We start from the raw sequence: 13824 nt of genomic DNA on the forward strand, positions 1-13824 counted from the left end.
GGTTATTGTGACACACTCCAGGATGTCGGGCTAATGATGATTATTCCAGGCCCTGGCTAATGCTGTTTTCCAAGATATGTGTAAGCCGCAATTACCACTTGTATGAGAGTTGACAATTCATCACTTTTTCATTTCCTCCCGGGAAGATTCCGGGACTTTTTTTATAAGCTATCAGAATGTCTTTCGCACCTTTAGCGAAGCTGAGAGCTATAATCACTTAATATCTCGATTTTTTTGTGCGAGTTTCACACTAGGTCGTTAGAGGATTGATATTCCGGATCGGTCAGAAAGAAGCACTTCTTTGAAACTAAATATTTCGATAAATTGATTACAACAGTAAAACAAGGTAGTTGGAATGCACAACAGGGATAAAAGATAGACCATGTTGATAAGGAGCGATAGAAGGCCGGGAAACATGAAAACCTTCCATACCACCGATATTATCTATAATATCCGACCTAATTCATCGAGGAACTTGATTACTTCACTCGGTCGCAATGGGTATATTTTAGTTCCCAAAAGATTCCCCCGCCGAGAAGTGTAGCACCACAGTCTGTCGGCGTTTTAGTGATTCCTTTGTCTCCGCAGATTCTGCACACATCTCATATGCCCATTTACTCTGCAGTGGTCCTCAAGAAACCTGTTGAAGTTTGTCTTCCCGATGTGTAATAAATATGGCCATATTACTTTTCCGTTGCCTTTATCCACAAAACACTTTGCTCCATTAGATGTTATGCGTGCCATTAAAAACCTACCCCTTAAAACAAGCATGCTGATCCATCCTTATTACCACTTGAATAGTTAGTCAATTTAAAAACACACAAAAAACAATAGTTTTTAACTACACTCTGTAACGCAGCCATCTTAACTCAAAGTAATGGAAGTTATCCAGTGTTCGACCTATTCTGGGAACCGCACTAACGTCCTATCATTTCATTACCTATTTTCATCGAGTTGTGGATACTATTGCGATAAGATACTCTCGTAGAAAAGGAATGCTCGGGGCCTTTCTCGATGTGGATCGAGTCTGGCATCCAGGTTACACACTTTAAATTCACTAATTTCGTGGTCCGCTTGACCAATTAATATATTACAATTAATTAACGTTTTTAGATGAGATAAAAAAGTCAATGGCACGAGCGGGATTCGAACCCACGATCTTCGGCTTGATGCGCCGCTGCTCTACCACTTGAGCTATCGTGACTTCGATCCACTCGGACACCAACTTCCCATCTCAACCGCACCTTTTCAATTTTCCCTCCTTTTTGCCATTTTTCATCTAAAAACCTTAATTAATTGTTACACACTTTCTAATACTGAAATGCTATCTCGCAGATACTTTAGAGTTTGGGTTGGATTCATGTTGTTTTGTCTATGTAGGAGTTCCAGTGTCTATTGTTAACACAGAATACAGGCTGATATCCCTTTTCATTCTGACACTATGATTCATACCTTCATGCCTTATTACTGAGTCATGTCTACTCATTAAGCAGTGGCTTACAAACTGGAGCATTATGCTGAACACCCCTTCACCTAAAAGCATACACTTTACACTATAACGGTTTACCCTAGTACATTAAAATATTATTCTTCTACAAATTAAAACGTCGTCTGTTTTCTTGAGGTGTATTAAGACGAACGACTCACCTTGAACTCATACAAGGGCTAAAAGGACAGATCTGAACCGATATTACCTAATAAGCAAATGTCTACTTGTAAACAAATTCAACTATCTTTTACATCATAAAATACATCTATAACGTATAATGCATTGAGATGATTGGTTGAAGCGACGAACACGTCGTGAATTGAGAGAACCACGGGCAGTCTCACGCAGATGTTTCCTGAGGTCGGAAGATTCTTGATTGGAAGAAATTTGCGGAATTGAGCCATTGACTGAATTCATCGCCTTCTCAGACTACAGTTTGTCGGCTTGGCATCATATATTTTTTTTCAACGCCAGTGAGCCTTTGTTTTTTGTATTTTTTATTAATGAATGCGTTTGGTGATTTATTTCTTATTTAAAAATAATGTGCTGAAGCACGGCAGAGCCGCTATTCTTTTGTTGTTGTTCTCTTTTTACTTTTAATTAAAAGTCCTTTTTTTTATACAATTGTAATCAAATCATTTTTTGTTAAATTCCTTTGCCACTATTCTTCGGACGGGAAAGATTCACAAAATTTAGGTTTTAGTTTATTGAATTTCTCAGTAATACGACATAGTTCGTTATAAACGCCATATTATACCCTATATGGGTTCAAAAATTAAACTGTGGGGCTCAACCAAACCTTCCAACCTCAAATGAATCGAGATTTTGCAATCAGCTTTCTTAATCATAAAATCCATTGTTAATATACAATCCACAATACTATTGAAAATTTAGTAAAATCTAGTTATTAGTGAAGTAAACCTTGGGCTTTCAAGCTGAAATGCGTGACATCAACGCTTATACCTTACACAATCTTAAAAGAGATTTAACTGACAAACAAAATCTTCATAAGCTCGGATATCCAAGCAAAAGCATTAGTATGTAAAAAAAATCATCAAAAATAGCCAGTGAATGCATTCAAAATCTTCAAAACTTGGGGGAAAACCCTGATGATATTTTGGGAACCATGACACAAAGGACTTTCGGGTAAGGCCGAAGAAGATCTGGAAGACAATATATTACGTCCTGAACCTATTCTTAGGACAACAAAATTAGAATACAGCATTACAGAACGGATCGAAAAAAGGCAAAGGGAAAAGTGGATAAACTCTAGAGTGCTAGACACAGTAAGCTTTTGTTAAAACAACCCTCATCAAGCCTGGCAAAACTCACTCTCAATTAGAGAGTGCTAAAATTAGAAGAGTGATAGGACTATAAACACGTCACTGGTATGAATAAATGCATATCTACACAACATGGGTGACCCATTTGTATGCTGCGCAAAGAGGAGAGAGAAACAGCCACCAATATTATGTTCGAATGCGAAGTAACCGCTCAACGGAGACATAACCTGAGATGCAAAAAACCCCAGGGAAAGGAATGTTATCAACGACAGTCAATGGCCTAGTACTCCTTGGGGGAATGATCGAGTCGAGTGAACTGAATTAAGGAACTAGGAAAGTACAATATGCGAGAAGACTGAAGAGCTTGGGGCACAAAAATCACCACTTCCTAGTACCATATTCAACATCATCATCAAGATCTAGTTATTGAAAAATTTCATCAAATCTCCAATTACTCTTCAATCGACACACCCTACAACTTTTCTCCTGGTCACTTCCTAACAATGGGTCCTAGGGGTACAATAGGCTTGTAGTAGTCGCTAACTTTTTCGGGCTCGTTTTGGGTGTATATATATTAAATTAAATTTTTCTGATCTACTCTATTAACGATAATAAAAATGAAATTCTTACTTTTCCTGCAGATTCTGCTGAAGTCCTAGGACCTGGCGTATCTTCCTTTATGTCTTTTACGTCGACACCTCCACTGCTTTCATTCCTGCCTGCGGAAAAGAGAAAAAACTTAAGAGTAGGAACTTGAATAGCGATCGGCCCATCACACGGACCGATGCCCGTCAATAATGCAGCCCAGTTTGTGAAGCGGTCTGCATTGTTGAGCGGAGTTGAACAACTGTGTGGTCATTTCATATGCAGGACCCCTCGGGGGCATATTGTGCCTAACTATTGTTAGAATAGCTTTAAGACGATTGTTCTACCACCACCGCCCCCGGCCCTTCTGCCCTACATGGGCCGACTCGGTCTGTATCGGCCCTTTTGAATTTAACCTCAATTAAATCTCGATTCGAAGATGGCTTCCCATTTCCCAAGGAAGCTTTGAGAAGTTTGTCCCCTCCCCGGGCCGCCCTAATGTAATATCGCCGCAATTATATTAAAGATATTAACAATAACTCCCTTGGAAACTGATTAGGAACTGGAATCATCAGAAATTGAAATATCCGACTTGGATGTAACGTCGTACAAACTGCTAAATTATTATTATGTACACTTAATATATTATTATGATAGCCTCCCTTTATGTTATCTAGTCACCAGATCCAGGACAACCGTTGGAAGGAAACTACGAAAACTTTTATAAGGGAATCAATTCTGCCGTCAAGTCGAAAAAGTCGTTCTGTTTGTAAAGGTATACGGGCATGAGTAATAAATAGGATCTTTGCATGTGAAAAAGTGGCCCGTTGGCAATAAATATCAACAATTAGCGTTACTAACTCAGTGATATTATAAAACGGTGATTTTTTAGCCGTCTAATTACTGCCTTTTATTTAATATGGCTAATTTTTTATTACTGAAATAAAGAACACGTGAGAAAGATCAGAGCTGACAATGTTCAATAGAATTTCTTTATTCATATAGTTAGAATTTTTCGAGATTTTATTGCTTAAATTGCATTAATCGCTTTAGGAAAGAAACCTGAAAATGTGTTAAGTGCATAAAAAAAAGATCATAAAATTTATTAAATGATGAATAACCGTTGCATAAAACAGTAAGCTCACGAAGTTTCCAGACATTTATCGGGAGCGGGTTTTTATATTTTAAAAAAAGTCTAAATATGTACATAAATATGCTTTTATTTTTGGCAAAATATGTATTTATTTTTAATAAAATATGTAATATAAAAAATAAATCGAGAAAATATTTAAAAACCTTTCTCTCCCGAAATCACCCGAATTCTGATGATGGAGAAATGCCGAAACTGAACTTAAAATATTTAACGAGGATGGTAGATAACTATCAAACAATATAGCTTATAGAAACCAGCCTTTGTTGAAATTGAATGCTGTGTTGTGATTATGATACTTTTGTGCACCCGAGTAACTTTTGAAATGGCAAAACCGAGTGTTGTTGTGTTGTGGTTTTTGAGATTTTCGTGCTCCCATGATACCCCATTATACTCTGCTGTCAATTGTGCAGTATAGCAGATTTTTAAACTACTGAGTCTTGTTATGCAGTGTCATTGAGACCTTCGTGTGTTCAGGAAATGAGTATGGTCGTACTTCACTGACACTTGTGCTGTCATAGTAGATTTTTAAATAACTAAAACTGAGTCTCGATCAGCCAATGAGACTTTATAAAACTGCAATGAAAAAAATGGTTATAATATGACAGTCTTTTGAAATGAAGAAACTGAATCTTGTTCTCTTGTGGTCGTTGAGACTTTTGTGCATCCAGGAAACGAGTATTTAATTCATTGACATTTGTGCAGGCATATTTAATTTTTAAATAACTAAAACTGAGTCTTCTTTTGGTGTGGTCATTGAGACTTTCGTGCTTCCATGAAATGAGTATGGTCGTACTTCACTGACACTTGTGCTGTCATAGTAGATTTTTAAATAACTAAAACTTAGTGTCGGTCTGTTGTGGTCGTTGAAACTTTCATACTTTCTGAAAATGATACTTGTTACGGCGTCACTCAATGGGACTTTCATAAAAATACAATGAAAAAATGGTTATAATATGACAGTCTTTTGAAATGGAGAAACTGAATCTTGTTTTCCTATGGTCATTGAGAGTTTTGTGCATCCAGGAAAGGAGTACTTAATTCAATGACACTTGTGCAGGCATATTTAGTTTTTAAATAACTAAAACTGAGTCTTCTTCTGTTATGAACGTCAGATTTTTTATGCTTTCTGAATAATGAGACTTGTAACGGGATCAGTCAATTAGACTTTATGTTATGCAAAAAAAGCCTTTAAACACTGGAAATAATATTTTTTCAATCAACACTTGTGCATTTAGTACTTGAACTACTAGAACTAATACTAGTAGTAGTAGTTGAAATGGTAAAAATGAGTCTTCTTGTTCTATGATCATTGAAATTTTCATGTGCTTAGGAAATGAATATTGTAATTCACTAACACTTATGCAGTGATAATAAACTTTTAAATAACTAAAACTGTCTTCTTTTAGTGTGGTCATTGAGGCTTTTGTGCTTCTATGAAATGCGTATGGTCGAACTTCACTGACACTTGTGCTGTCATAGTACATTTTTGAATAACTGAAACTGAGTCTTGTTCAGTTGTGGTCGTTGAAACTTTCATGCTTTCTGCAAATGACACTTGTTACGGGATCAATTAATGAGACTTTCAGTTTCATACAAGAAATCTTTTTAAGCACTGAATCTTGTTTAGTAACTTATGAGAAACTTAGGAAATGGAAAAACTGAATCTTGTTCTACGATGGTCATTGAGATTCGTGTTTTCAGTAAATGAGTCTTGTTAAGTTATATGTAATACCTTCCAGTTTTGTATACTGGGCCTGAATGAATGCAGATATTTTCTTTGTAGCTTTCAGAAACTAATAAATTTCGCATTCCTTCTGGAAGATTAGAAAATTTTGAATTGTTTTAACTTTTCTGATAAACAATTCAATTATTAACGGTTCAAAAAATATGTATTATCGCAGACCTTTTAATCGTCAGTACCTTATTGTTTAAGTATAAGAAGAATGTTCTTTCTGAAATAATACATACTTTTATCAGGGTGCGCAGTAACTGTGTCTTGCTTGATTTTTTCCATTGTGTGAATTAAAGAAAGAAGTCATGTTCTAGTTAGTTGAATATAGTTTTCAGGCTATACAGTGAAAGTAAAGAAAATCTATTCTTCTAGGTCTTCGAGAAATAAAGCCTTTTGTGATGCAGAACTTCTTCTCGTCAAACTCGTAAATCCACAACCATGTGTCAGTCGTTGATGACAATGCGTTATTAAAATTAAGTTAGACCTGGGCAATGTCCGGTTGTGTTTTGTGTAAGAGCGACTCCGGTCCTAATGACCCACGATTCGGACACGACGCTCATCAGAGGTGTTTAACGAGAGTCGTGTGTCGGACATTCGACCTGTATGTGCCTCGACGTGCCGCGGGCGTTTCTTAACAACCGCAGAAAGAAATGAAAACGACTCTGGGCCGAAATGAAATGGATCGGGAGCAAATAACGGGGCAGACTATACCCGGGCAAACCGCAGAACACTTTGGATCTATAACTTGACCCTCTCATTATTGATACAAAACAATAAATGTAACCACTTTTTTATTAGTATTAAGTTTTAAATAGGCAACACTTGAAAATAAGAAATGGATTATAACTTAAATAAAACAAAAATAGAACGCCAAAAATATAACATGGGTTATATAAGATTCATCCCACTCCTAAGTCGAATGAAAGTATCTGTTTCCAAAACTAGTGAGGCTCGTCAGACCATAATGATTAAAAATGACCAGGATACAAGATCATCACCTCTGATCTCAAGAAGATTATAACCAGATTCATTTTCTGAAAACGCGAAAGTGACAATAACCACCTTAGACCAAATCGCAGCTTTGTCTTTGAAAAAGATTTTCATATTTTAATACACAACATTCAGTTTTAACTTAAAAAACTTAATACTCATATATTGGAAACACGAAAGTTTCCCTTCCTCTTTAATTGTTCCCGTAACATGACTCATTTTCGGAAAGCACGAAAAGTTTCAACGACCCCAACAGAACTAGACTCAGTTTTAGTAAAAGAAAGTAAGCCAGTGTAAGTAAAAATCTAAGATGTCTCTACAAGGGTCGGTAAAGTACAACAATATTAATTTCTTGGAAGCACGAAAGTCTCAATGACCATAGGAGGACAAGACTCAATTTTAGCTATTAAAAATTTTACTATCACTGCATAAGTGTCAGTGAATTATAATACTCATTTCCTGAAAACACAAAAGTCTCAAAGACCACAGGAGAACAAGTCTCAGTTTTTACCAATTCAAAAATTATCATAATAGGTGTAACAAGAATGTTGACAGAAAAAAAACATCAGTTCCAGTGTTTAAAGACTTCGTTGTACGAAATAAAATCTCATTGACTACCGTTGTGATCCCGTTACAAGACTCAGTTTTAGTTATTTAAGATTTGAATATCCCTGCACTAGTGTTAATTAGCTACAATAGTCATTTCCTTATGCGCAAAAGTCTCAATGACAACAGAAGAACAAGATTCAGTTTTTCCATTTCCAAAGACGTGTCATACTATGAGCATTTTTTCATGAAAGTCTCATTGACTGATCTCGTAACAAGGTCATTTTCAGAAAGCATGAAAATTTTAACGACCACAACAGAACAAAACTCAGTTTTAGTTATTTAAAAATCTGCTATGAGTGAACAAGTGTCGAAGTACTAAAATTCTCATTTTATGGAAGCACGAAAGTCTCAATGAGCACAGAAGAACAAGATTCAGTTTTTCCATTTCCAAAGACTCATAGTATAAGCATTTTTTCATTCCAATTATATGAAAGTCTCATTGACTGATCCCGCCACAAGTGTCATTTTCAGAAAGCATGAAAGTTTCAACGACCACAACAGAACGAAACTCAGTTTTAGTTATTTAAAAATCTACTATGAGTGCACAAGTGTCGAAGTACGAAAATTCTCAATTTATGGAAGCACGAAAGTCTCAATGACCACAGAAGAACAAGATTCAGTTTTTCCATTTCCAAAGACTGTCATATTATAAGCATTTTTTCATTCCAGTTATATGAAAGTATCATGGACTCTTTAATTCAAGTCATTGAATTAAATACTCCTTTCCTGGATGCACAAAACTCTCAATGACCATAGGAAAACAAGATTCAGTTTCTCCATTTAAATAGACTATCATATTATAACCATTTTTTTCATTGAATTTTTATGAAAGTCCCATTGAGTGACGCCGTAACAATTATCGTTTTCAGAAAGTATGAAAGTTTCAACGACCACAACAGAACGAAACTCAGTTTCAGTTATTTAAAAATCTACTATCAGTGCACAAGTGTCGGTGAAGTACGAAAATTCTCATTTTATGGAAGCACGAAAGTCTCAATGACCACACGGAAAAAAGACTCAGTTTTAGTTATATAGAAATTTACTCTCACTATAAAAGTTGTCAGAAGTACAACGAAACTCATTTCCTGGAAGCAGCACGAATGTCTAAAAGTTCACAATCGACAAAACAATCTTTATAGCCATTTCCCAAGATGTTGTTAAAACGAATTTACGTCAAAAAAGCTCAGTTTCAACATCGATAAATTTCTTAGAGTCACTTCTGAACTTGCCAAAAAGACGTAAACGTAAAACTTATAAAGTTATTTCAAAACGTAAGCGTTCAATCAGATAAAGAATCCATACCATTATTTCAGAAGACTCAAAATCTCAAGATCTCAAAAAATGAGTCAGTTTCAAAACCCAACTTGATTGTGATGCAGTACTAACACTTTACTAAAAAGAGTGAGTGTTGAAGGAGACAGTGGCAACACGAAATCATTCAGTTTCAGTATGGCAATAAGTCTCAATGATTACACAACATTAAGAGCATTTATTGAAATAACGAAATTCTCAATGATACTGCAGAACAAGTTCGGGTACGTAATTACAATAGAATCCCAGTCGATATGAGATAGAAAAAAGTCATTAAAAACATTCAGTTTCAGATTGGAAAAATCTTACTATTAAGAGTAAATTAAGACTTAATGACCATAGCAGAACCAGATTCAGTATCGAAGTGTAGAAATATATGGCAATAAGCACAAAATTCCCAGTTCAATTTTTAATATTGACTTGCATCATTACATTTTTCTAAAAACACGCTGCTTGCAAATTGGAAAGAAAACGCAGAAAACTAGGCAAAAAATTAAAAATGTTACAGAAAACCCAATTTCTTATGACCAAAAGACTCGGTGACTGAAACACAAGAAGACTCGTTATCTGAAAGCAGAAAAGTTCGAATGACACTGATGATTAAGTCTTAATGACAATAAGAGTCGCCTAGTATCGTAATATCAAAAGATAATTATGCAAAAGCCCAAGAGTTCTAGTTTCAGTTTTGAAAATCGATATGTATTGTTGCAATACATTTTTGTAAAAAGTCTCATTTCTTTTAAGGTAGAAAGAAGTCTAGTGACTTTGCCAGTCCAAACAACTTAGCGACTAAAGCACGAATCATTTTTCGAAGCATGAAAGTCACAATGCCCACAGCAAATAAGGCATATCTCAGTACATACTGAATGTGGTTCTGCTATGGTCATTAAGACTTTTGTGCTTTCAGAAAATTCATCTTCCTACGATTCAGTCACTTGGACTTTCAGTCTTAATAGTAAGATTTTTTCTATCTGAAACTGTTTTTAATGGCTTCTTTCTATCTATATCGTTTCTAGTAAGCACGAGTTTCAATGATGCAAGGCTCAATTTTTTATAAGCGTGAAACTGCATAATGGCCCCAACGTATTTACTTTAAAATCGATTCAAACTTAATGTTTGATTTTTTTGATGTTGTGTAATATTTTAGATCTTGATATAAGCATGACTGAAGACGAAATGCCGAAACGTCTGAATTAACAAATATCAGCGAGGATAGGAAATTTTACAATATTATTTACAATATAATCAAAGGACACAGAGCATAAATGGAATGATGTGAAATACGCGATAGGCCAATAACTCGTGGTATTGGAAGTTTTTCTATTTGCGAAAAAAAATTTGAGTTTTTTGTGAGCAGGTGGATGAACGTGTGAACGAATGTCTTCCCGGTTGGCGTGGATCGCACGCTTCGTGAAATGCTCACCTGAGCCGAAACGGCTTTGAAATCCTTCACCAGCGACGGATGTTTTCGGGAGAGATCCGCTTTTTTCCCCGACCCCGCTCGGATGTGTGCCGGTGATGGTTGAATGAAACAAATCGTCCCTGGGGATCATCCTTTGTTTAGAGTGTGACGATCGACCGTCCGTGGCGGAATAATTGCGGTCTTCGAAACGGGTCCTTATTACAAACGAAGAATGACAAATGACAATGACGGAGTTTGGAGGAGGAATAAGAAGGAGCGGTGAAAGAGCGAGGGTGGTAAATCACAAATGAGGAAAGCGTGATGATGGTGTTAAATTATGCACATCTCCTGGTTTTTCGGGATTGTCCTCGGGGTGTACCGTGTCCGATCGGCCACCAGGGAATTCTTTCTCCCACCCTCCTTAAGATCCGACTCCTCTAAGATATGCTTCGACCAACCGACGACATACTTACCCAACCTACTTCCTGTCCAAGAATAACTCTCAAAACGTCAATACTGACATATTGAATCGATAGGTAGCCAGGTTAGTGCAGTGACACTAAAAACAACCAATATATTGAATAAATCATTCCGCCAAATATAAACATTTTAGGTGAAATGGATTTCTAAACATCATAACAAGGAAAACTTTCATTGGATTCATATATGATTATAGGCTTTACGTCTTTATTTTAGAAAACTTCTTAAAACTTATTTTTCAAAAGTTAATGTGTTAATTGAAGTTTGTAAAGCCTTGTTGATAGTGAAATATTCACCATAAGCAATAAAAACAATTTATTTATTTGAGAAATCATTTCATTTCTCTTTTTACCTATTAATGTAGATTTATAAATCTGGAATAGCGTGGTTGAATCTAGGTTTCATTTTAGTGAAGTTAGTCACGCACTTATAGTATAGTAAAATGTTCATTTATTTTTATTATTCTTTAATTTTTAAAAGAAATCGTGCAAATAAATTTATCGCACAATTAGGAGCATTCGAATTTTTTCAAATTTGCTAAAATATTTTAATAGAAAGCCGCAGAAATCAACTTTTGAAGAAAACTACAAATTTCATTTACTCTAAGAGAATACTGCACTGTGAGACAAAAAAGGTAGTCTCCAAAATAAAAGATAACGAAATAAAAAAAATTAAACCACGTAAAACAATTTTACCAAAAATGATGCTATGGAAACAGTGAAGAAACCTAGACTTCAACTTAAAAAAATATATCACCGGAACGTTAGAAAGAAGCTTTACAAAAAAACCAACAAAGAAGAGATTAACTATTCAAAGATTTATTTACAAAATCCAATATCCCCACAAGCGAGAGATTTTATCTCTTTATTTACCTCTAAGTTTAAGACGGTCCAAATATTATTGCAAGATAATCAATAAAGGATTTTCTAAGGGATTAAAATATTAAGGGTGGCCAATTTTTTATCTCTCAGCGTACTTAGCTACTGTTAAAACTGTTAAACACGTACTGCACATGGCGAAATGACTAAACATATCTGACAGAAAAACTCAACGAGAATAGTCGGTCCAGGATGAACGCAAAAGACTAAACAAGTTCATTACCCTGAAGACCGAAGACATCAACCTTTGCAGAAAACTAAAAATTTTCTTAATCCTATGAGAATATTAGTTAGCTACTGTTAAACATCTACTGCACATAAAATGTTTAATTTCTGATGAATTGATCGAGGTGAAGTCCCTCAAAGTCAATCCATCAAAGATTAAATTCTCGTTCAAACAATATTGTCTGAAATCTTGCTGTTGTAGTCCGACAGGAGAGTTCCAGCATTTTTCTAACTTCAGTGGTTGGTCAGTGAGCTTTCCTAAAATCCGCACTGAAGAAGGCGAGAAGCAGAAACGAGTTTTGCAGACTTAACATCAACCTGCAAAACCCCAAAGGAAATCATATAGTTATATTTAGTTTGGCCATTTCCATCAACCAGGTTTCCTTAGTCGTCCTGGTTTTCAGATAGACACGTTTTGGAATTTTCCCATTTACAGTTTTAGATGTGTACGTTCTGTGTGATACGTACATTCTACCGGCAAAAGCGATAGTTCATGATTACTAAAGCCGACCAACTATAGTATTTTAATGAAAAACAAATTGCTTGGTGAGAAACTTAACGCCAACTTATTGGGTTGTCCGGAAAATAATGCAGGATTTTGGTATTAAACAAAAAAAAAGAAACTAGTTACTTTAAAGCAATGTTCTTTAATCAAAATAATTTCNCTGTAAACGTAAACAGAATATTTTATATAGATTTTTTTTAATGAAAACTTAAAATCCTGCATTATTTTCCGGACAACCCAATACTTTATTGACACAAGAACATCGATTCACGCTAAATCAAGCACAATTGCACCATGCAGCTTGGTCATTCCTATAAATTTGGGTAGTTTATCTTTGTTTTTTGGGCTGTCAGACGCGTTTCTGCCTTTTACAGTCGTATCAGTTGGTTCTTAATCTCCTTATATCATTGACCTTCCACCGAAAATGGCCAAAAGCCGAAACTATGGTTCCTCAACCAGCAGATTACATGAGACAATATTTCCATAGAAATTTTGCTTGACTCCCTTCTACTTTATAGTAAAAGAATTATATTTGGATTATCCTGAAACATTGAAAAGATGAAAAAAGCAGTGGGAAAACCTGGAGTACTGAAGAAGCTATTATTTAGTCATACCAGTATTGTTTTAAAATTTCTCTTTGTGATCTATGAGGTGATGAAACCGTAAATCCTATGTTACCAAAAGGTCTATCTATTCTTGCTGTTTTTCCTAGTGGTTGGTTGTTCTGACTGTATTACGTTAGTCATGGCAGCTATTTCTCACCCTGCTTATAACCCTGACCCAGCATTGAAGATGAAATGTAAAATTACATTTTTATATAATGTAATTGTTGTTTTGATTTTGTTGCACTATGAGAAATTTTTTTATGTAATCAAGGTTTTTCAAGCTTTAACGAAGCTACTAACGCTCTCCAAATGTTAACTGTATTTGTCAAAAATATTATTATATAGCAAAAGATCTACATTACATATCGTAACGTTCAAACCTACCACTAAACAATTAAAATAAATCTGCTATTTCTAAGCCTTTCATGGTTGTTTATAATTTTTTTAAGGAGATACCAAATCTATGAAAGTATCCTTATTTAAGTGTGTTTCTTAGTGACTTGTTTCATAATTTGTTGAAGTCGTGAGGAGTGGTCAAGAATGAGGTAGTTTAGAAAAACACCTTTTTCATTTTTTT

At 35.2% G+C, this 13824-nt stretch overlaps 1 protein-coding gene across 1 annotated transcript in view; it reads right to left on the minus strand.

Annotated features, from left to right (window-relative positions):
* The window catches only part of LOC106670736 (protein jim lovell), a 72678-nt gene extending 69206 nt beyond the window's left edge, over positions 1 to 3472 (minus strand). The window contains exon 1 of the mRNA XM_014401313.2: positions 3403 to 3472. The gene's annotated coding sequence lies outside the window, so the exon portion shown is untranslated. The remainder of the gene's footprint in view (positions 1 to 3402) is intronic.
* Between the last annotated feature and the right edge of the window lie 10352 nt (positions 3473 to 13824).

The sequence above is a fragment of the Cimex lectularius genome, unplaced genomic scaffold, assembly GCF_000648675.2.
Source record: "Cimex lectularius strain Harlan isolate CLEC.00 unplaced genomic scaffold, Clec_2.1 scaffold175, whole genome shotgun sequence".
NCBI classification, from domain to species: Eukaryota; Metazoa; Arthropoda; class Insecta; order Hemiptera; family Cimicidae; genus Cimex; species Cimex lectularius.